General features: G+C 46.9%; 1 pseudogene; it reads right to left on the reverse strand.

The window, feature by feature from the left end:
* Positions 1 to 1,914: 1,914 nt before the first annotated feature.
* Positions 1,915 to 2,880, reverse strand: LOC146754494 (olfactory receptor 14C36-like; annotated as a pseudogene).
* Between the last annotated feature and the right edge of the window lie 21,783 nt (positions 2,881 to 24,663).

Consider the following 24,663-nt stretch of genomic DNA (forward strand, 5'->3'; position numbering starts at 1 on the left):
CCTTTGCTGGACTCTTTCCAAGAGATCCCTGTCTTTTTTGTACTGGGGAGCCCAGAACTGGACACAATATTCCAGATGAGGCCTCACCAGGGCAGAGTAGAGGGGGAGGATCACCTCCCTCGACCTGCTGGACACGCTCTTTTTAATGCACCCCAGAATGCCATTGGCCTTTTTAACCACGAGGGCACACTGCTGCCTCAGGGCCAACCTGTCATCCATCAGGTGTCCACCCAGGTCCCTCTCAGCAGAGCTCCTCTCCAGATACTCATCCCCCAGCCTGTCCTGGTGTATGCAATTATTCCTCCCTAGGTGCAAGACTCTACACTTGCTTTTGTTAAACCTCATCTGGTTTCTTTCTGCTCAGCTCTCCAGCCTGTCCAGGTCTTGCTGAATGGCAGCACAGCCTTCAGGCGTGTCATCCAATCCTCCCAACTTTTTTTTATCAGCAGACATGCTGAGGGTGACCAATATCCCCTTGTGAAGGTCACTGATGAAGATGTTGAACAAGACTGGATGCAGCACCAACCCCTGGGGGACACCACTGGTTACAGGTCTCCAGCCAGATTCTGCACCACCACCGATGACCCTGTGCGCTCTGCCAGTCAGCCAATTCTCAACCCACTTCACTGTCCACTAGTCTATTCCACATTTCCTCAGCTTTGTTATAAGGATGTCGTGGGAGACAGTATCAAATGCCTTACTGAAATCAAGGTAGACTACATTCACCACTCTCTCCCCATCCACCCAGGATGTGAAAACATCATAGAAGGCCACAAGGTTGGTCGAGCACGACCTCCCCTTGGTGAACCCATGCTGGGTACTCCTGATAACCTCCTTTTCTCCCAGTTGTCTAGAGATGGCATCCAGCACAAGCTGTTCCATCATCTTTCCAGGGACAGAGGTGAGGCTGACTGGCCTGTAACTACCTGTATTTTCCTTCTTGCCTTTTTGAAGACTGGAGTGACATTGGCTATCCTCCAGTCTTCAGGCACCTCCACCGTTCTCCAAGATGTCTGAAATATGATAGAGAGCGATTCAGCAATCACCTCTGCCAGCTCCCTCACCACCCATGGATGCACCCCATCGGGTACCATGAATTTATGAACATTGGTGTGGCAAAACTCTTTCCTGACTAAAGGGAAGTCCCTCAGTCCCCAGACCCTCTCAGTAAGCTCTAGGTTCTGGGATTCCTGATGGAGAGCTTTTTCACACAAGACAGAAGCAAAGAAGGCCATCAGTATCTCCATCTTCTCAGAATCCCTTGTTACCAGAACACCCCCCTCACTTAGTAGGGGACCCACAGTCTCCCTAGTCTTCCTTTGACTGCTAACGTACTTTAAAAAGCATTTTTCATTATCCTTTTGTCACATTCAATCCCAGGTGGTCTTCAGACTTCCTTGTTCCATCCCTGCAGGCCCTGACTACATGTGGTCAGACACTTTTTCCACATTTCAAGGACCTTCTTCTTCCCTTTCAGTTTCTGCATGAGCTCCTTGCTCATCCACAAACAAACCACAAAAAAACAAAACAAAAAAAAACAAACAAACAAAAAAAAACAACCAAGAAAACAAATGCAGCGACTCGGCACGGACTCAGATGTGAACGATCCAAATCGTTTATTACAAGTTCTCACATCCCTTATATACCTTCACAAGTTGTTATTTTCTAGCTTTCCCATCCGCCCTTACAACTTTCGCAAACACCTTATATGTCAACAAAGCATTCTACAAAACACTTTTCAACTGTCCATGCAGGCACATATCCAATCAGAGCTGTGAGACTCTTCTTCTCCTTGCAGAGGTGTCCTTGGTTCCCATGCTGTTTATCTTGCTCCACAGCTGCTGCTCTGAACAGCTTTTCTTGTATCCCCACAAACAAACAATAAAGGAGAGCTTGATTCAGTAGAAAGCTGCATTACAAGTCATGAATTCCAAAAGATGGGCAGTTCACTGCAGTTGAAACACATCTGGTCATCACTTTCTTTACCACATCCCTGACCTCCCTGTTCCTCATTCTGTAGATGAGGGGGTTAACTGCTGGTGGCACCACTGAGTACAGAACTGCCACCATCAGGTCCATGGATGGGGAGGAGACAGAATAGGGATTCAGATAGGCATAAAAGCCTGTGATGATAAATAGGGAGACCACGGTCAGGTGCGGGAGACACGTGGCGAAGGCTTTGTGCCATCACTGCTCAGAGGGCACCTGCAGCACAGCTATTAAGATCTGCACATAGGACAACACTATGAAAACAAAGCAGCCATAGAATAAACTGGCACTAAAAATGATAAATACAACTTCCCTGAGATTTGATTCTGAGCAGGAGAGCTTGAGGATCTGGGGGATTCCACAGAAAAACTGGCTGACAACATTGCCTTGGCAGAGAGGCAGTGAAAACGTACTGGCAGTGTGCAGAAGAGAGAGGAGAACCCCAGTGCCCCAGGCAGCTGCTGCCATGGTGGCACAAGCTCTGCTGTCCATCAAGGTCCCGTAGTACAAGGGCTTGCAGATGGCAACGTAGCGGTCATAGGACATGATGGTGAGAAGGAAATACTCTGCTGAGGCAAAGAAGATAAAGAAAAAGAGCTGTGCAGCACATCCTGTATAGGAGATGGCCCTGGTGTCCCAGAGGGCATTGGCCATGGCTTTGGGGAGAGTGGTGGAGATGCATCCCAGGTCAAGGAGGGCAAGGTTGAGGAGGAAGAAGTACATGGGGGTGTGCAGGGGCTGGTCGCAGTCTACGGCTGTGCTGATGAGGCTGTTGCCCAAGAGGGCAGCCAGGTAGATGCCCAGAAAGAGCCAGAAGTGCAGGAGCTGCAACTGCCGCGTGTCTGCCAACGGCAGCAGGAGGAACTCACTGATGGAGCTGCTGTTGTGCATCTGCTGTTCCTGGGCTTGGAGTCCTGCTCAGAGTGCAGAAGATAATGACAATTCCAGACCATTCTCAGAGACACTCCTCCTGGTATACTATAAAAGTTTTCCTTTCCCTTTGGAAATCCCATACCCGGCACACAGCCCCTGGGGCACAGCAGGGACCCTGCTCTGCAGGACAGCCCTGGGCACCCGCCTGCAGCCCCGGCTGCACAGCCTGCAGCCGTTCTGGGTCACGCAGCCCTCAGGGCTGTGTTCTGACGCTGCATCACAGAAGCCCTCAGCTGGAGCAGAAGGCTTTTTCCACAGTAAAGAAACATGAAGTGCCTGCAGCCAGATCTGCTATGGGATGTCCCCAGTCTAGTGATCCCTCCTGAAAAAGAAGCTGTGTTGCCTACTGTAAGAGACTTACCATGTCGTTGTCTGTGTGCAATGCTCCTGCAGTGAGCTCACAGCCTGCTCACACCATACACACTTTGTGAGCTCTCTCTCCCTTCTCTTCTATCCTCATGTCACCTGCAGCTCATGCCCCAGCCCTGCTGTGCTGTGCACAAGAGCTTCTCCTTGGCACAGAGTTCTCTCTGCAGCGCTGCCCACTTGTATGATCTCTCTGTGTCCCAGGAGCCTGGCCCAGCTCAGCAGCAGAGGATGTTATTTTTGTCTTTCCCACTCGTCTTCCCTGAGATGTCCCTGGGTCTTCTTGGCCAACAACTCCTGAAAAACAACAGCATCCTGACCGTACTTTGAAATCTGTTGAATTAAACACCGGATTTCAAGTGGTTGGTGATTAATTCCAGACATGTGGTGAGTCCTCCCGTAGAGTGCTGAAACAAATATGGTACACAGACAAGGACAGGGAATCATAGAATCATAGAATGACCAAGGTTGGAAAAGTCCTAAAAGATCATCCAATCCAGCTGTTCACCTATCACCAACAGCTGCCACTATACCATGTCCCTCAACACAACATCTAGTTGTTCCTTGAACACTTCCAGGAGACTTGCAGAATCGAACTCCATAACCACAAAGTAGTTCTAAAGCAGGTATGTTTAATGAGTGATGAGCATACACCCTGGTGTAAGGGGGATAGCTCCACCTCACTTGCACACCATTATGAGAAAGTGTGCTGCAAATATAGGCTGAACTAATACATCATCAATAGCTGTCAGGAATTGGAATACATATTCATTACATTCCTGAGACCCCATTAGCATGCAGTCCCTCCCCCCTTGTGCGCATGGTGAGTCGTGGGGATGGTGGGGGATGAAGGCTCATCGTCTTCCTCGCTGTAAACTTTCAACTCTGTAGGAGGGGCAGCCCCCAAACTGGTTCCAGTTTGCCCTATGGACATCTAATCACCTCACTGTTCTCAGGCTGTTGCATCCTTATGGCCTTTATCCCCCTTGTTATTGCACTCAGTGTCTGCACTCCCCATTCTTCTAACAGCTTTGACATAAACGATCTTTTCACTCTTCCTGTCCCAGTTTCTGTGACAGTTTCTTTCTCTCCCTTACTGTGGGGCCCTTTTCTCATCCTTCAGTTGGTTTGGTGATTCCCCTGTTTACTGTCATAAAGATACTGGGTTTTTGAAGGCGAGTTTTGCACATGCGCACACAACACACAGAAACCCCCACTTTGTCCATCTTAGCATAGCATCCATGTAATTTCAACACCTGCACAAAAGTAGGACAAAAATATCCTTTTTATGCATGTCTGTGGGTGTATTTGTAATTCTGGCATAAGCAAACAGTTTCACTGATGAAAGTCTTAGACTTAAATCTGGTGTCAAATTTACAAAGTATTAGGTTGTGCATTTCTGAAATGCACTGTTCTGGGGAACAAAATAATAATTAAAAAAAAAAACACAACCGAAAGACAGTCAAAGAGACAATAGATGGCCACACATATTGCCATGCCTAGACAGGATTTCCTGTTCGCTCTAGGTCCAGGGTTCTTGACTGCATGTCTGTCGGTGCTCAGTCGAGTTAGAGAGCTCTCTTAGTTTCTTGTAGCATCAGTGTAGTCTCTATTGTGTTCAGCGTACATCTTATATAGCATTCACTTACAAGCAAGACATTCCTGTTCCTCAAACAGTTCTTCTAATCAGTTAATTGATCCCAGCTTCTCCCAAACAACAGTGATAAAGGATGAAAGGTTTCTTAAGAATAACAGGATTAACAATGCATATCAGTGGAACCTCCTGTCCATCCTTAGAAGCAAACAGACACTGCTTGCTCTTCTCTCACACTCTGGTCTTCGAGGGTTTCACAGTGATAAGGTCTACCAAAGACTCTGATAAGCTCTTTGGTGACTTGCTCGCAGTAAAATCCACCCCCACGCATGTCATTCCAGCCTGTCTCCCCAAATGCACCAAATCATGGCCAAAATCAGTTTCTGGTGTTTGCTAAGGGTGGCATGGTATGTTGATACTGAGGAGGGAGATGATTCTTGCCTGCCAAAGGATGTGTCAATTGCCAGCTCTCTGACATGCCCATGCCTTACACCCACACCACACTCATTGGCCACGGAAATAAATGAGTTGGAAGTAAATTTTCCTTCAGAAGACTTTTCCATCCAAAAATGCTGATTAGACTGAATTGAAATGTTCCACGGAAACGTTTCGATTCCGCCAAAGCTTTCAGTGGAAATAATCAGGCCTTGGCTAGGCTGTCTGACAGGCAAGCTTGCCTTGCCTGCTGCCAGCTCACCCACCTGCCTACGTATCATTGGCCTTAGGCACTCTGGCTGCAAGTTTTCCCAGCCAACAGGCTTCTGTAGGGCAAGGCACCAGCTTGGTGTTGGCTCTTGCCATGCTCCCTGCATGGGGCAGCACCATAACCATGTGCTCCCTCACCTCTGGAGATGGAATTCTGATTCTGAAAGTTTATTTTGATTCCTTACTTGTGATTTATTTATTTATTTTCTTGTATATTTTTATCCCACTGAAAATAGTTTTGTCTTATTTTGCCTTTCAGTTCAGATGTGTTGTCAGGTGTTACGCACCACAAAGTGGTGTCCATTCATTTATGTAGGTAAGATGGTTTCTAGCACCAGGAACAAGTTCTGAAAAGACATTAGTGGGTTTTCTTCCCCATTTTACCCTTCCTGCTCACAATCTTGGCAGTCACACCTGTGACATTACATTAAAGTCCCTCTGCAGTGCTGTGCCTGCTCCTACAGATATTAGGAAGAGCACAAGCATGGTCTGAACGATGGGAGTGTTTGGGAGGAGTCTTGGGTTAGTTTGCCGGAACAACGCATTGTTAATACCTAATGCAGACAACCTGAATTCCTCTTGTATATGAAGAACGTGTTTTTTTCATGTAGTTTTTCAGCTTCCCCCCTTTTTTCTTCACGTGCAGTGGGGTTGATAGTAAAAGACCACAATAACACGTGTCTACTTCTGGTCTGCTGTAAATAGATGTGTGTGATGGCACTCTATGCTGGGGCATCATGGCTTGTTCAGCTTCTCTGTTGGCTGTGTTAGTCACATAGTTGTCATGATGCTGAACAAAACAAAAATGCCTAGATAGCCAAAAGAGATAAAGAGATAGAAAGGGGAGAGGACACTGGTGATCTCAGTGCAATCAATAAATATTCATGGACTGGTGATAAGATATGTTGGAATGCAATAGATCTGCACTGGCGGTGTGATAGATTGTTAGATAATGTTGATCAGATGTGAGTACCAATGGTTTATCATGTCCTCTGTTAACACTGTGGCTGCTGAAGGTACATGTTCCACCCCTCCCTTGTAAGATGGATAATGTGAGAATTAGAAAGAGTTTTAAAGAATAATACAAAGTAAAAAAAAAACAACAAGGGGAATAAGGGTAGTTGAGATAAGGAGTGAGGGAATGGTCAGCAAGAGAAGAGAATCTGAGGAAACTGATGGAGAATAGAATCAACCGTAGTGTACTGAACTCACTCTGTGCTAACTTCAACCTGACTTTATCTCATCAGTGACTCAGCCCTTGCTCAAACACTCTGAGATCAGCAGGTTTCAGTATTTGGGGTGTTGGCAGTGGGTGAGGAGAGATGGCAGAGCTGGATGCATCTGCGCTGGGGATGGGGAAGGAGAGAGGCTGTCCTGGTTTGCAGGGCCAGTGCACTGTGAGACCTACATGTGTACTGGTATGTAAACAGAAAGAACATCAAGCCTTTCTTTCTACTTTCTCTGGGAGGAACGTGTGACACAGAAGATAATTTTTGTCCTATCTCTGCAACTCACTGAGCCAACGTGAACATCCACTTTATCTTCTGATGTTGGCAAAGGTAAGTTGCCCTTAGCTCTCGAGTATATGGGACAACCTAACGGGCTTGAGAGAGAAAATACTTTAGTGTATGAGTAGTTCTTGTCACTGGAGGCTGTAGACTAGGAAAAGAGAGAGGAACATTTTGGTTTTCATCAGACTGAGGTTCTGAGGTTGTACCAAGGAGGTAATTCAGGTCTCATACCTGAATGGTTGCATTCAGATCAAATCCACCTCCCCTTCAGGTTTAGATAAGGGCTGTGCCCCCACAGGGCTGTTTGTTTTATCTTGTGGACAAGGTTCGCTGTGTGAGTTACAGTATGGCTTTCAGATACCAGAAGATGCTGAGAGATAAGCATTTCTCTTTGCTGTATCACACAGCTCTGATCTCCTCCTTCCTCTTCTTCCCCTGCCTTCACAACACTGCAGACCACACCTCACCAGCATGGATCATGCACTGAACCCAGGGCAGGGGTAGAACAGTACTAGCCCTGATAGAAAAATAGAAAGATGGACTGAGATATGTATAGATGGAAGTGTTGGATGGATGTGATAGATGGATAGAAGCCGAGCCGCTTTCCACCATCTATCAGCACTGCTTGTTGACTGGTGAGGTCCCAGAAGACTGGAGGCTCGCCAGTGTGACTCCCATCTACAAAAAGAGTAGTAAGGAGGACCCAGGGAACTATAGGCCTTTTAGCCTGACCTCAGTGCCACGGAAGGTTATGGAGAAGATTGTCTTGAGGGAGATCACTCTGCACATGCGGGGCAACCAGGGGATCAGGCCTAGCCAGCATGGGTTCACAATGGGCAGGTCCTTCATGACCAACCTGATCTCCTTCTATGATTAAGTGACCCGTCTGGTGGACAAGGGAAAGGATGTTGATGTTCAACAAGACCAAGTGCCAGGTCCTGCAGTTCAGCTAAAACAACCCTGGACGGCGCTACAGGCTTGGGGCAGAGTGGCTGGAGGACTGTATAGAGGAAATGGACCTGGGGGTATTGATTGATGCTCGGCTGAACATGAGCCGACAGTGTGCCCGGGTGGCCAATAAGGCCAAGGGCATCCTGGCTTGCATCAGAAACAGTGTTGCCAGCAGGAACAGAGAGGTGATTGTTCCTCTGTACTCAGCTCTGGTGAGGCCACACCTCGTGTACTGTGTCCAGTTTTGGGCCCCTCACTGCAAGAAAGACATTGAGGCCCTGGAACTTGTTCAGAGGAGGGCAACCAAGCTGGTGAGGGGTCTGGAGCACAGGCCTTATGAGGAGAGGCTGAAGGAGCTGGGAATGTTCAACCTGGAGAAGAGGAGGCTCAGGGGAGACCTCATTGCTCTCTATAACTTCCTGAAGGGAGGATGTAGTGAGCTGGGGGTCGGCCTCGTCTCATGTCATTAGTGATAGGACCAGAAGGAATGGTTTCAAGCTACCGCAGGGGAGATTCAAGCTGGACATTAGGAAATATTACTTCTCAAACAGGGTGGTCAGGCACTGGAATGGACTGCCCAGGAAGGTGGTGGAGTCACTGACCCTGGGGGTGTTCAAGGAATGACTGGATGTTGTGTTGAGGGACATGGTTTAGGGAGAGCTATTGGTAATAGGTGAAATATTGGACTGGATGATCTTTTAGGTCTTTTACAAACTTGGTGATTTTATGATTCTATGACATGGTGTAAGGAACCTTCTTTGGTAGGGGGGTTGGACTTGGTAATCTCTGGAGTGTTGTACAGAGCCAAGGCCATGGTCAGTGGAGGGCTCAAGGTGCTGGAAGGGAACAGAGTGAGGACAGATGCCTTAAAGTGGCCAAAGGGTCGTTCTGTACCATCTGACAGCAAGCAGGAGGAGTACTGGAAGGGGTGGGAGTTCATCTAGCTCTGTTCTGCTGCCTAGGGGCCAGCTGGGCATCAGTGTGGTAGTGCTGTGCAAGGGCTTGTGCATCAATTGTTACGTACTATTCCATATGAAAAGATATGTAGTGGTAACTATTACACCTCTCCTTTTATCTCTCTTAGTAAATAGCTTCATTTCAGCACACAAGTTGAACTTTTTTTTCACTCCAGTTCTGTTCCCCATCCCACTGGGAATGGGCAGTGCACAATCACTGTGTGATGCTGAGCCACATGTTGGGTTTAACAACCACGATCATTTTGGTGCCCGATGTGAGGCTCCAAGGGTTGAGATAACAGCACATTTGTCCAGAGCGAGATAACTCAGGGCTCCGTGGGAGCTGGAGAATTGCTGGCCATGATGCTGATTGTTTCCCTCTTTGTGGAGCTCATTGAACCTTCTCAGGAAGTTTCACTGCACATCTCCTTGCTTGGTGTTTGTTTTCCCTGCTGCATTTTTTGTCAGATCTGGATGCTGGATTAGGTTATTTATTTTGCTATGCTGTTTGACTTTGGTTATGTCATGACAAAACTTGCAGCTGACAAAATGAAGTTTTGTGCAAATTCATCTCAGTTGTCATCTTTGGGTTTTGGAATCTATATTGTGTGGGAATACAAGAAAAGCTGTACAGAACAGCAGCTGTGGAGCAAGATAAACAGCATGAGAACCAAGGACACCTCTGCAAGGAGAAGAAGTCTCACAGCTCTGATTGGATATGTGCCTGCATGGACAGTTGAAAAGTATTTTGTAGAATGCTTTGTTGACATGTAAAGGTGTTTGGGAAAGTTGTAAGGGCGGATGGGAAAGTTAGAAAATAACAACTTGTGAAGGTATATAAGGGATGTGAGAACTTGTAATAAATGATTTGGATCATTCACATCTGAGTCCGTGCCTCAAACGCTGCAATACTGTATAGCTTCTGTATTTCTTCATTGATGATCTTGATGAGGGCATTGAGTGCACACTCAGTAAATTTGCAGACAACACCAAGTTGGTAGGGAGTGTTCATATGCCTGAGGGGAGAAGGGAACTACAGAAGGACCTGGATAGCTTGTTGAGTCTTCTCATGAAGCTGCATTGCACAGCTCCTTGCTTGCTGCTTCTTTTCCTTGCTGCATTTGTCAACTCTGAGGGCTGGATTAGGGTATTTATTTTGGTATGCTGTTTGAACTTAGTTTGTATCATGATAAAATTGGCAGCTGACAAAGTGAAATTTTGTGCACATTGAGCTCTGTGGTCCTCTTTGGGTTTTAGAAGTAATATTGTCGATATGATTAGGAATTACACATTTTACATAGTCTCCTCTGGGAGCCCAGGGGTGTTCAAGGAACGACTGGATGTTGTGTTGAGGGACATGGTTTAGTGGGAGCTATTGGTAATAGGTGAAGGGTTGGACTAGATGATCTTTTAGGTCTTTTCCAACCTTGGTGTTTCTATGATTCTATGACTGAGGTTAAACAATTATTCAGGAATATCAGTGAGATATCTGCCACAAGGTGAGAAGGCTCTACATGGCAGGGGGTGTGGGACGGTCTGGGCAGCTGCCTGGAGCGGTGAGCACCCCCAGGTCTTTGGAACTTCATCTCTGAGCAACTGAAGGATCCTGAGAAACTGGTAGAATATTGGGGGCAGGTCTGCAGTGGCCCTGGTAATCCCAAACATGCACAAATGACTGCAGTGTGCCAGATCTAGAGAGTTGGATCTGCTGACAGTGCTGCAGCCTCTGCAACTCCTGGTACAGATTCTGCAGCAGCTCCAAGGTTTTGCTTCATGCCCTGTGGTTGCTCCAAGCTCTGGGACAGATCCCGCTGTCACTCCACCCCTCATAATGAGCTCTGCAGTCACTCCTGCTACAGGTCCTGTAGCTATTCCAAGTATTGCGATAAGAAAATGCAACAAATGCCACCCAAGGGAGGTGCACTGTGCCAGGAGGTACAGCTCTGTGGTCTCTCCAACCCCTCCAACGAGCCCAGTGGCTGCTCCAACATAATCACATGTCCTTATGGTGGTTCCAGCTCTGGCAATGAACTCTGAGGTCCTTCAACTCCTGCAACAGCCTGACTTCTTCACTGACACTTCAGCTCCTACAGTGAACCCTGTGGCTGTTAAAAGCCCTGCAACTAGTCCTGGACTTGCAAACAGGTAAGAATAGGGATTAGTTCATATATGCTTGCAACAGCAAATGTTTTATATGTGTGAAAATATACTAAATATATTATATATTTATAAATACATTTGTCATAATTATTATCCTTTTCTTTTTATCTCAACCCATAAACCTTAAACCACAGCACTGTCCTGAGTCGCTTACTGATCTCCATGGGACTATTCCATCTGATCTGGTCACACACTGAAGAGCACCAAAAGATCTCGAGGGCTTCTCAGGGAGCAGTTCCTGAGGTATATTCCTTACACCAGCTTTGGAAGAGGCCTCCAGTTCTCTGGTGCTGCTCTGAAGTGACCCTCTTGTTATGGCAGTGCCAGCAAGGAGACCAGCTCTGACACAGCCATTCATATTGCTGCCTAATGACTGCAGCCCTGGAGTGCTGTTGTAGAGACCACAGGACAGTTGTGAGACACACATGACCTTCAGGCCTGCACAAATGAGAGGACTTCAGAGCACTGCAGCACTGGAAAGAGAGCAGGAATGAAAAGAGTCTGTTGTGCTGCTGTCCGTGGCTGTACCTCCCCCAGGCCATGACAAAGTAGGAAGAGAGAAAAGGTAAGGAAAAGTCTACTTTGAAAGCATTTTAGGTATCCCTTAACCTATTCAGGGAATGTGGTTCCGGGTTTACATGAGCTATTGGAGCGAGAAAACGGAAATTAGTGAAGTGAAATAAATTTTTATTTAAAAGTTCAATAACATTTTTTTTGTGGATTGCTATATGACACACAATCAGACAATCAAAGATGCATAACACATGAAGAAGCATCACTGGAAATCATGTGAGGAAGACGTGCACTTTATTGAAGATGGAATAGTGTGTATTGCAACACCTTCCTGAGAGCGTGCTTGATCTCCCTGTTCCTCATGCTGTAGATAAAAGGGTTCAGTGTTGCAGGAACCACTGAGTACAGAAGTGCCACTGTCAGATCCAGGGGTGGGGAGGAAATGGACGAGGGCTTCTGGTAGGCAAAAGAAGCAGTGCTGAGAAACAGGGAGACCACGACCAGGTGAGGGAGGCACGTGGAGAAGGCTTTGTTCCATCCCTGCTCAGAGGGCATCCTCAGAACAGCCTTAAAGATCTGCACATAGGACACCACTATGAAAACAAAATAGCCAAACCCTAAAAAGGAACTAAAAATGTTAAGCACAACCTCCCTGAGGTGGCGGCTGAGCAGGAGAGCTTGAGGATCTGGGGGATTTCACAGAAAAACTGGTTCACAACATTCCCTTGGCAGAGAGGCAGTGAAAACATACTGGCAGTGTGCAGAAGAGAGAGGAGAACCCCAGTGCCCCAGGCAGCTGCTGCCATGGTGGCACAAGCTCTGCTGTCCATCAAGGTCCCGTAGTGCAGGGGCTTGCAGATGGCAACGTAGCGGTCATAGGACATGATGGTGAGAAGGAAATACTCTGCTGAGGCAAAGAAGATAAAGAAAAAGAGCTGTGCAGCACATCCTGTGTAGGAGATGGCCCTGGTGTCCCAGAGGGCATTGGCCATGGCTTTGGGGAGAGTGGTGGAGATGCTTCCCAGGTCGAGGAGGGCCAGGTTGAGGAGGAAGAAGTACATGGGGGTGTGCAGGCGCTGGTCGCAGGCTATGGCTGTGCTGATGAGGCCGTTGCCCAGGAGGGCAGCCAGGTAGATGCCCAGGAAGAGCCAGAAGTGCAGGAGCTGCAGTTGTCGCGTGTCTCCCAGCGGCAGAAGGAGGAACTTGCTGATGGAGCTGCTGTTGGACATCTGCTGTTCCTGGTCTTGGAGTCCTGTTCAGAGTGCAGAAGATAATGACAAGTCCAGACCTTTCTCAGTGACACTCCTCCTGCTGTACTATAAATTTTTCCTTTCCCATGGGAAAATGATCATTCAGCTCCACAACTTGTATTTATTTTCATGACCTTCAGCATCTCTTAAGGAGTAGAAGATTAGGGAGCTCTTTCTTTCTTCTCATTTCATAATTGTATTCCAGCCTCCTGGATATTTTCCTCTTTACTGCAGCTGCTCTTCGAGACCCCAGCCCCAGCCTCTGTACACTTTAAATTGTCTCAGAGATATCAGCCTGTTAACAGGACAAGTGAACTATTAATGTCTGCAGAAAACAACTGTAACTGAAACAGACTGCATCCTTTTAGGAAGGAGAGGCTGAAAGAACAACCTGTGAACAACTGTTCACAAAACTCTGGATGGACTGAAGAAATATTTGGGAGTCTCAGAGCTGTGTTCAAAGTTGACAACCCATTTAGATATCTACCACCAATCCTCTTTCCTTCCCTAAGAACAGGAAATGGAAAATCCCTGCCTTGGCTCTTCTGTTGCAAAGGGCCCTAGGAAACATACAGTTTTGCAGTGGAACTGTGATCCCTTTGCCCCAGGTAGCAGCTGTGGCAGCAGAAGCCCTGCCGGGGGGCTTCTTCCCCCCACATGTCTCCCCGCAGCACCCTGGGCAGCTCAACAAGCAGGCTGCCTTCAGAGCTGTGCTCTGACACTGCATCACTAAAGCCCTCAGCTGGAGCAGAAGGCTTTTAACAAAGTAAACAAACATGCAGTGCCTGCAGCCAGATCTGCTACGTGATGTACTAGATTAAGTTACCCCTCTATGAAAAGCAGCTAAATGGTCTGCAGTGAGACTTACCTTGTCATTGTCTGTGAGTGAGCTCACAGCCCGCTCACACCGTACATATCCTGCAATCTCTCTCCCCTTTCTCTACTCTCCTTCAGTCACTTTCTCATGGTTTAATAATTTTGTAATTTTGCTATCAGTATTCCACATCATAACATCATATAAAGCATGAATAATTTTACTGAATCTGCAACTTACAGAAGAAGAATACATCTCCCAGAGAACAACACGATAGGTCACGGGACCTGGACTCTATATTAACTTGGTCGTAGAACAGACTGACGTCTTTCGAGTACTGGCATTCAGGGGAGTGTGTGGGAGCCTTCAGCCGTCTCGCCTAGATTTCACAGTAGGCCTCTTGGTTACGGGACTCATTCTCTCTCCTATTTTGCTTGATTCGTTAGCTCAATTTTCAATTATATTGTATTATATTGTGTTATCCTGTATTTCGATATAGTATTTAGTAAATAAGTGTGCCTCCTTAGATCGTTGCCGCTGTTTTCTTTTTCCTAATTAACTTTTTTTCCTTTTGGCCTAGGGCCCCTGCGGGGCCCACGGCCCCTGCCACGGACGCAGGTGGATTTTTCGTTCAAACCATGACAGATTTTGGTGGAGAATGCGGGCAATTTGAGTTGCTGTTTTTCTGTGTTTTCTTCTGTTGCTCTTTTAGTTGTTAACAGAGCTACAAGTTTTTTTCCTTGTTAAGGAGCTATCTTAGGTTTGCGATTCTGCACCTGTGAGCTTGACCTTGAAAGGCCAGGCGGACTGCCATTACCCCGGTTTATTTTATAAACACTGCTGAGCTTTGCTTTTTTACTTTCTTTCCCTCTCTATTGAAAAATAAATAAATAAATAAATAAATAAAATGCTCCCTCTACTAAGTTTGCTTTATAAGGTACTGCATTTCATTAGTTCCTCTTTTATAATGCTCCAAAAATATTGGACTATGTTTAAGCTAGCCTTTTTTTCCTATGAATTTATAGGAATGTATAATAGATTGAAAGCATGGTTAGCAACGCTTACTTGGTATTTGCATGCAGCTCCAGAGGGAGCAACTAATGTAACTAATGCAACCAGTAGTACGGAAATGGTGGTTTTTGAGCGTGCTCTTCCTTTTTTCTTTGCATCCTTTAAGCAGTCTTCGAATGAACAGTTGTCCCAGTGGACTACACTGTCAGTTGTGTCAATCTCCCTGAACTTAATGTTGACTTTTTTACTTATTGCTTCTTGGATTTATTACATTTGTTACATCAGGAGGAAGTCTTCCCTAGAATCAGAGAATACTGAGTGGCAGGGAGTGTGGAGAGACTTTGGAGAGACTTTTAGAGGGCAGACATCTCTAGTGTCATGGAGCTTTACTCCTGAACACTTAAAGAATCCTGAGTGTTTGACCGCATATTTGAGACAGGAATGTTGTGGCTCAGGCAGATCTAAGGAGGCACAAATGACTTGAGGCCTAGCTAATGCTTATCGGGCCTTATTCAATACCATTCCCGAGAGGGAAGATTTTGAGGTTGAGAGAGAGAGTCTCAGGGTCGAGAATGAGAGTATGCAATCCAAACTCGACACCCTCCGGTCCGAGCATAACGTCCTCCAGTCCGGGTACAACGCTCTCCAGTCCGAGCACAACGCCCTTCGGTCAGAGCACAGTGCCCTTCGGTCTGAGTGTAACATCCTCCGGTCAGAGCACAACGCCCTCCGGTCCGGGTACAACACTCTCCAGTCTAAGTACGACGCCCTCCAGTCTGAGCGCAGCACCCTCCAGCCCAAGCATGATGCCTTCCAACCCAATTGCGACACCTTCCAGTCTGAGCACAACACTCTCCAGACCGAGCACAATGCCCTCCGGACCAAGCACAACACTCTCCAGACTGAGCACAATGCCCTCTGGTCCGGGTTCAACACTCTCCAGTCCAAGTATGACACCCTCCAGTCTGAGCGCGGCACCCTCCAGCCCGAGCACAATACTCTTCAGTCCGAGCATAACGCCCTCCGGTCCGAGCGCAACACCCTCCAGTCCGAGCACAACACTCTTTAGTCCGTGCATAACGCCCTCCGGTCCGAGCACAACACTCTCCAGACTGAGCACAATGCCCTCCGGACCGAGCACAACACTCTTCAGACTGAGCACAATGCCCTCCGGACCAAGCACAACACTCTCCAGACTGAGCACAATGCCCTCTGGTTCGGGTACAACACTCTCCAGTCCAAGTATGACGCCCTCCAGTCTGAGCGCGGCACCCTCCAGCCCGAGCACAATACTCTTCAGTCCGAGCATAACGCCCTCCGGTCCGAGCGCAACACCCTCCACATATAAAAATTGGGAGAACCATTTAGCAGAAGCCACCTGGTTAGTCAACACTCGAGGATCTAGTAATCGTAATGGTCCTAACCAATCCAGCTCCCTACGTACCGTGGAGGGAGATAAGGTTCCTGTAGTACACATAAAGAGCGTGTTGGGAAAAACGGTTTGGGTCCTTCCAGCGTCTGGAAAGGGCAAACCTCTCCGGGGTACTGTCTTTGACCAGGGACCTGGATGCACGTGGTGGGTGATGGACAAAAACGGGAATGTTCAATGTGTACCACAAGGGAATTTGATGTTGGGGGAGTGCAGCCAATGATTTCTTGTAGATATATCGGTAGAGTCTCAGAAAATATTTGACGAATGTTCAATTAGGTACAGGACTTAAGATAGAGCGGATGAATGTTAAGGAAACACTTTTTCCTATATACCTTAATTAGGCATTCTGTAAGCAAGTTTTCCATCTGGACTGTATATCGTGCTCTGGCCATGCATGTGTAGAGCACACATGGAAAGAAGTATAAGTCAAAAGGAAATCTGCTGTGGTGGCTGGGAAGGGATGAGTGCACCTTGATGTGGGGGACGCCCTACTAGCGCTGCCTTTCTCTACCACCACTGACATGTTTTCCTTTTTCTGGCAGTTTTGCCATTTTCTCAAAATTAATAAATAGTAGGTTAAGTTATAGAGTTTTGTTCTCAACTTAGGGATTTGTATGGAATAAATATAAATTGTTGAGAAAATAAGGTTGCTGATTGTTCACAACTATACGTATGAGTGTGTATGTATGTATAAACATAATGTAATGATGTAGAATAAGGGGTGGAATGTCATGGTTTAATAATTTTGTAATTTTGCTATCAGTATTCCACATCATAACATCATATAAAGCATGAATAATTTTACTGAATCTGCAACTTATAGAAGAAGACTACATCTCCCAGAGAACAAGACTATAAGTCACGGGACCTGGACTCTATATTAACTTGGTCGCAGAACAGACTGATGTCTTTCGAGTTCTGGAGTTCAGGGCAGTGTGTGGGAGCCTTCACCGTCTCGCCTCGATTTCACAGTAGGCCTCTCGGTTACGGGACTCATTCTCTCTCCTATTTTGCTTGATTCGTTAGCTCAATTTTCAATTATATTGTATTATATTGTGTTATCCTGTATTTCGATATAGTATTTAGTAAATAAGTGTTCCTCCTTAGATCGTTGCCGCTGTTTTCTTTTTCCTAATTAACTTTTTTTCCTTTTGGCCTAGGGCCCCTCCGGGGCCCACGTCCCCTGTCACAGACGTAGGTGGATTTTTTGTTTAAACCGTGACACGCTTGCAGGCTGTGCTGTGCACAAGAGCTGCTCCTGGGCACAGCTGTCTCTCTGCAGTGCTGCCCACTTCTTATGAGCTCACAGTGTCCCAGGAGCTCGGCCCAGCTCAGCAGCAGAGGATGTCATTTTTATCCTTCTCATTCATCTCCCCTGACATGTCCCTGGGTCCTCATGGCCAACAGCTCCTGAAAGACAACAGCATCATGACTGTGCTTTGAAATCTGCTCAATTAACCACCACATGTCCAGTTGTCAGTGACTGATTGGAGACATATGGGGAGTACTACCAGAGATCGTTTGATGAAACAGTAAGGGCACCCAGACAAGGACAGGGAGGTTTGGACTTTCCCTGTGCAGGACAGTGATCCAGCTGAGTTAGTTCAGGAGTCTCAACCCTTGACAGAAATCCTGAAGCTGAAAATGGGATTCAGCTCCCTACACACCCACAGGAGCTGGGATTCCTCTGGTTCAGTTCAGAAGTGCACGAGGAGTCGCCTGCATGTGAGCTCCTGCTCTGAGTCCTCTGTCCTTCAGCTGGGAGGCAGTTGCTCACACACAGACACTGGGTGATGCCCAAGGTGCCTGGGCTGCTCCTGATGTGTGCCTGTGCTTGTAAACCGTGTGGGAAATCACTGAGATAGACACCTCCTTCCTGGGCATCAGCTGAGGGCCAGAGAGGGGGTAGTACCGGCTGTCTGGTGAATTCACATGCAGCTTCAAAAGCAGCACAGGGCCTTCAGCAAAGCCATGCCCATGGTGTGTCCGTGTGTCACCTCCAAGACCCATGATCGGTCTAATGTCTGTGTGCCACCTTCTGCGCACTAATACCATAGATGAGCTATCCAGTCAGGCTATGTCCAGTGATGCTTTCCAATTAGGATGTTTACTTCTGTGGATTTGCACTAATGCAAATACCAACACACAATAAGCTAGAAATCTTGGTAGAGCTGCAGGCCTGAGCTCCTGTTTGGATCATTGGGACACAGTTTAATGTTTTCCACAACTGCACTGTAGCGAAAGGGGAATACAGAGTCTTTAGGATGAATGGGCGAGGAGACAAGGAAGGGCGACTGCCCTCTGTGAGAGTGCATTGAGCTCTGCCTGGGGATGGAAGAGCAGCCAAGTCAGAGCTAATGGAAATAGCCAACGGAGGAGAGAACAGTGTCTGTTCCTGTCTTCCTGATCATGGAGAGTAAATGGAAGGTGCCTTATGCAGACTGTTGGGAATCTGATGTTTTCAGGCCCTTGTCACCTTTGGGGGCCTTTTGCACTCCAGTGTCTTCTGCAGGGACTGCACAGCAGGGCATGTGCCATCCAGCAGATCCGTGGAGAGCACAGATGGGAGATTCTTGACCAAGCCATGGAGGAACCAAAGAGGAGAGGTTCTCTGCTGGATCTCATACTCTCCGGCATGGAAGATCTGGTGGGAATTGTGAAGGTCAAAGGGGCATCAGGCCATGTGCAAGATGCAAATGGATCTATTAATTAATTAATTAATTAATTTATTTATTTATTTATTTTGAGGTTGTAAGCTTAAATGCTGTTCCTTAATGTCAGTGGAAATGAAACAAAGAATTGAAGACAAAGATCGAAATCAATGAAAATGTGTTAACCCATCTCAAATGAGAAATTCTCATGAGTCCTGTTCCATTTTAAGTTAGAAATATGAGTATTTGAGAGGATTTGGTGTCTTCAGATGCCTTCAGGTTCAGGGACACAGACAGCGGTGCCAGAGCCAATGCCCTGTAACTAAATGGCCGTGGTTAAGGGCATGTTTTCAGCATACCATTTGGGCACACGCTCCTCCCACTGCCTGCCATATTTCCCCATCTTTGTTCAGTCAGATACCTCCCAATTATCTGTCTGATTTCTGGCTTTCAAGGAGATTACTTGAATTTGCTCCATCTCTCCAAAGTCTGATTGACTGCATTGTCAAATCCTTCACCATGATTCCATCTATCGCTTTCTATCTTCTTTTTCCTTTTCTTTTTCTTTCTTTTTCTTTTTCTTTTTCTTTTTCTTTTTCTTTTTCTTTTTCTTTTTCTTTTTCTTTTTCTTTTTCTTTTTCTTTTTCTTTTTCTTTTTCTTTTTCTTTTTCTTTTTCTTTTTCTTTTTCTTTTTCTTTCTTTTTCTTTTTCTTTTTCTTTTTCTTTTTCTTACTCTTTTTCTTTTCTTTTTCTTTTCTTTTTCTTTTTTTTTCCTTCTTCTTTTTCTTATTGTTTTTCTCTTACTTTTTTTATAAAGCACAATGCCTAAAAGATGTTCATTAATGCCAATAAAGGTGAAAAAAAGAGTTGAAGACAAAGATAGAAATCAATGAGAATGTGTTAACCCATCTCAATGTGTGAAGAACTCATGAGTCCTGTTCAGTTTTAAGTTGATACCTCCCAACTACCTGACAGATCTATCCCAGGGAGATTACTGGAATTTGCTCCCTTCCTCAAAAGTCTGATGGATTCTGTTGTCAGCTCTTTCACCATGATTCTATCTATCCCATCCTATCTGTGTCTATCTCATTTCCTGTACAAATATTCCCTGTGAAAGACAAACCTCAATAGACGCAGCTTGTACATGGCATGAAGTTGATCACTGTGTTTTAGTGTTGATTCAGTTGCATCACATTTCCTTCCGTTTGATGGCCAAAAAAAGAGAAGTCACTCCTTTTCCATGTGCATCCGGTTCTCTGTGGAAAGCCAGTGGGAGTTGGTGCAAAGGAGGTTTAACACTTAGCGGGTGACAGAGGAGAAGAGTGATGTGAGAAAAAATGATGCAAATCCCATGGGGACAGGTGAGTAGAAATGGGGTGAGGATGTTGAGGAGCTTTGTCAACACAGTAAGAGAATAGAAATCATTGGGACATCCTGATCACTATCAGTTGCACAGTGCTGTTTTAATGTCTTGTTTTAACACAACTATAAATAAATAGACTATAAATGTCTGCTGTATTCTTCCTCTTTAAGCTCTCTCCAGATATCTCTCCATTTTGCTGAACAAGTTCTGAAAACCTGAAGAAGATAATGGGAAGGCACAAGGCACAGGAGGCTCTAAACGCTATAATGGGCCCCAGAGCGCATTTGCTGCTGAGTCCATCAACTTCCAGTGCAGAGAGAAATTTGCACAGAGTGCTCAACAAGACAAAGTCAGAAGTAACAGTCAAGTTTCTTGGAGTATGAATGGGGCCACTGAGGAACATTACCAAGCAAGCTTCCCAAGGGACTTGTTAGAGAAGATAATTGGAAGCCATGACTCCAGTCAGGCAAAGGCACTGGCATGGTGGCTCTGATGCTGAGAAATCCCTCCTTTGCCTTATGAAGCAGAAAGGCCAAGCCCTGATCCCCAGACCCTTGGCAGGCAGGACCTCATGCTGACTAAGGATTCTTCCTGGGGCAGTGAGTTGGAAGTCTGTATTATGTTAAATGAAAGACATGGGGACAGAAGATCCCAGGCTCTGCATGGGGTGCAAGGACGCTCTGAGGTTCATGTCCCATATGCACCCTGTGTTTCATTGCAGGATGTGGGATGTGAGAAGGGCCAAGTCTGAACAAGCAGTCAATCCCAATGCAACTCTGAACATCAGATCTCTCAGTTCCAGTGCCCTCCTGTACACACTCACCCATAGTTTGATGTCCTTTATGTGCCCAGAAGTGCACCCAGTGCTCCTGGTGAGGCTGCGGCAGTGCAGAGAAGACAGGGACGATCCTTTCCCTCACCCAGCTGGCAATAAATTGCCTGATGCGCTCCAGGGGACCGTTAGCTTTTCTGGCTGCCTGGGCACACTGCTGACTCACATTCAATTTGATGTTGACCAGGACCCCCAGTCCTTTTCAGTCAGACCTCTCTCCAGTGTCCTGTATACATTCTGTGTTTATGTCCAGGGTTGCCCCTACCCAGGTGCACAATCAGGCACTTGTTATATTTTATGCACTTGGTGCTTAGTACCAACTGGTACCCAGTTCTCTGACTTGTCCACATCTCTCTGCAAGTCCTGTCCACCCTCAGTCGAGGCAACAGCACCTCCTCATCTGGTCTCATCAGCAAACTTGCTCAGAACATCTTCTAGTCTTGCATGCAAGTCATCCGCAAAAACATGAAAAAGAAGTGGCCCTAAAATGGAGCCCTGGGGACTCCTGATAGGGACCATCTACCAGCCTCATTGAGCCCAATGACTTTAGTCCTTTGGTCTTGACCAATTGGCCAACTGTTCACCCACCACGTTCTGGAGTGCACGTGGCTGGGCCGCCACACAGCATTGATAGAGAGGGGAGGTACTTTGTTCCTTCTCTCCCCAGGTTTGTTCCTGCTTTCACAGAGTGAGCTCTAGAGAGAACTCCGTGACAAAACACAACAATCATGTCTCAGCTTCAACTATAGCACTTATGACTCTTGGTTTGCAAGTAGCACGTATTGCGCGGCCATCATCTGTTTCCTGATGAGGCCTTGGACGAGCCGGACATTGGTTGGTGCAAAGCATAAGATCACAGAGCCAATTCCCAGCCACGTGAGCACAGTGCAGAGAACACGACTGAACCACAACCAATTCCAGAAGTCAGAGATACCCAGCTTGCTGCCACACCAGTCGCGATTTATGTACCCTTTCTTTTCTAAGAGCCTCTGCTCAGCATCCTTCACTTGCTGTAGGGAGGTAGTGGTGTATCATCATCATCACAGTATCATAGTCTCATGCGGGTTGGAAGGGACCTTAGAGATCATCGAGTCCAGCCCCCGGGATTCGAGCCTCTGTGTAGCAGAGCGGCACTTCTACCACTTGCGCCACAGGGGGGATTCGAACTCTGGGCCCCAGTGTTGCAAGGCGGCGTCCTTAACCACTGCGCCACTGGGGCACACGTGTACTTTTCCCCATCGGAGGTTCTATTCCTTTTGAGCGTGTTAAGAACCTCAGTCATTACCGTGATCCCGGTGACATTGGTTAGTGGCCAATGGAGGGTTCAACTCCTCTGAAGCTCCTCCTTTTCCTCATCCTCATCATCTGCCAGTATTCGAAACACCCCTGGAATGTTGCACGACATGGCCTCTGAGGAGGTGCAAATGAGGGCTCGCGCTCACGATGTGTCATGGCATGTCAGGTAGTCGGTTGTGTTTACCAACGCACTGAAGGTCATAACTGAGGTATTAAGTCTTGCACTGTAGTTCCCTGGCTTCAAGAAATACCCAGGGAGGGGAACCCCAAATGAGCTGAGCGAGAAAGTGTCTCCTACAGATGATAAGGCCAGGCATATCATGCCATTCTCCTGGTGGGAAGTCAGAGTGGCCAACTCTTTCCAGAAATTAGATGCCACATGGTAGAGCAGAAGTGAAAGAAGAAAGGATGGGCACTGTAGAGGTCTTACCCTAGAGTTCCTGGAAGAGCGTATTTCAGGATTTAACAAATCTAGTCTTGAACTGAAACATCTTTGTCTGGAGTATAGGACTCCCTGGCTGTCCAATCTGGTCTGATTCTGCAAACACAATGACAATGCAAAGTGCCAGGGAGTCACTGCTATCCACAAGGGATTTAGGATACATTAAGGCTGAGGTTACAGCAACCACCATGGCTCTTCTTGAATTGTTCTCGCCCGACTTCTTTGACTTCTCCCACCCCTGTTGATGGTTCCTGATCTAAAGTCTCTTCGGCATCAGTATTTGGTATTTCACCAGCCGCAGGCTCCATCTGATTCCCCTTGTCTAGTGCCGCGTCTGAGGGGGTGGCAAGGTTGTCAGACTTGGACTCAGGACAAACCTTATTAGACAAGCAGTAATGCGCTGCTTGCCATATCTGTTGTGATTCCTTCGTCCAGGAAAAAAGACGTAATGACCCAAAGGCTGGAAGCAGATTTGCTGCTTCCTTACTACCAGCGCAAGAATAATTCTGGAATAGTTATCCTCCCACCTTCTCTAAATTACTTTTACTAATGCATTCCCCAGGGGTTGAGCCAAACCCCTTCTTCATCATCCAATGTATTAGCGGCTTCAATTCCTTTTCATGGACTGGATCTTTCACATTCTGCCCTGTCCCTTTTAGCATACTCACTACTCACTTCAATGAAGCCATAATGAGCAGCCTTCTCTCACCATGAGAGTGCACCCACTTGAATCACGTAAGGGTCACCAAATGTTGCCATGATGCTAAGGACCTACGTTGATTGAATGGCAAACCAGCTAGGCTATCCCCCTACGTTCTGGACATCCACAGCCCAGGGCACACAGAACAGACACATGCACCGAGTACACTTGACCCATATGTCCTGCACATGTGTCCGCCCCCTGGTACAAGCAGGCAAAATGTAAATGAGTTTCAGGAAAATAATGAATATGAAGATGAGTTCCAGGAAAATTGTTGGATATGAATAAGCTTGGCTTTCAAATATGTAATAATTCTGCTTGCAGGTATGCAAGATAGGAGTGATCCCCTTACACCAGGTGCCTAATAAATGTATTCCTACTATATATCCTTACTCGGGGTTATCGAGTTTGATTCCACAACTCAAAGCCATGCTTCTGGAATCAGTCTTTCCACTGGTGAATAACTGATCTGACATCCAAGTGCATTTAGCAGAGATGAGCCTGCTGTCTATCATCAGCTTTCAGCCCTGGAGCCCCAGGGAAATCTCCCGGGGAAGCAGTGAGGTAGAGAAACTCAAATCCTTGGGTGTGCCAAGCTGGGCCGGGCTCCTGGGACACAGGGAGCTCATACAAGTGGACAGCGCTGCAGAGAGACAGCTGTGCCCAGGAGCAGCTCTTGTGCACAGCACAGCCTGCAGCTGACAGAAAGAGAGGAGAGAAAGGGGAGAGAGTTTCCAGGATGTGTACGGTGTGATCAGGCTGTGAGCACACAGCAGGAGCATTACTCACAGAACATGGCAAGGTAAGTTTCACTGCAGACCATGCAGATGCTTTTCAAAGAGGGTTGTACAAAATGAGGTACATCATTTCAAAGAGGTACAAAATGCGGGACATCCCGTAGCAGAATTGATTGCAGGTACTCCACATACATTTACTGTGTTAAAAGCCTTCTGCTCCAGCTGAGGGCTTCTGTGCTGCAACTCAGCCCTGAGGGCTGCGTGTCCCAGCACGGCTGCAGGCTGTGCAGCCGGGGCTGCAGGCAGGTGCCCAGGGCTGTCCTGCAGAGCAGGGTCCCTGCTGTGCCCCAGGGGCTGTGTGCCGGGTATGGGACTCTGCCGCCTGCCAGGCTCAGCACTCAGCCTGCCCAGGGAGCTGCCCAAGGCACTGCGGGGAGACGTGTGGGGGGAAGGAGCC

Source organism: Coturnix japonica, chromosome W (assembly GCF_054131305.1).
Source record: "Coturnix japonica strain WE chromosome W, WE-NBRP24, whole genome shotgun sequence".
NCBI classification, from domain to species: Eukaryota; Metazoa; Chordata; class Aves; order Galliformes; family Phasianidae; genus Coturnix; species Coturnix japonica.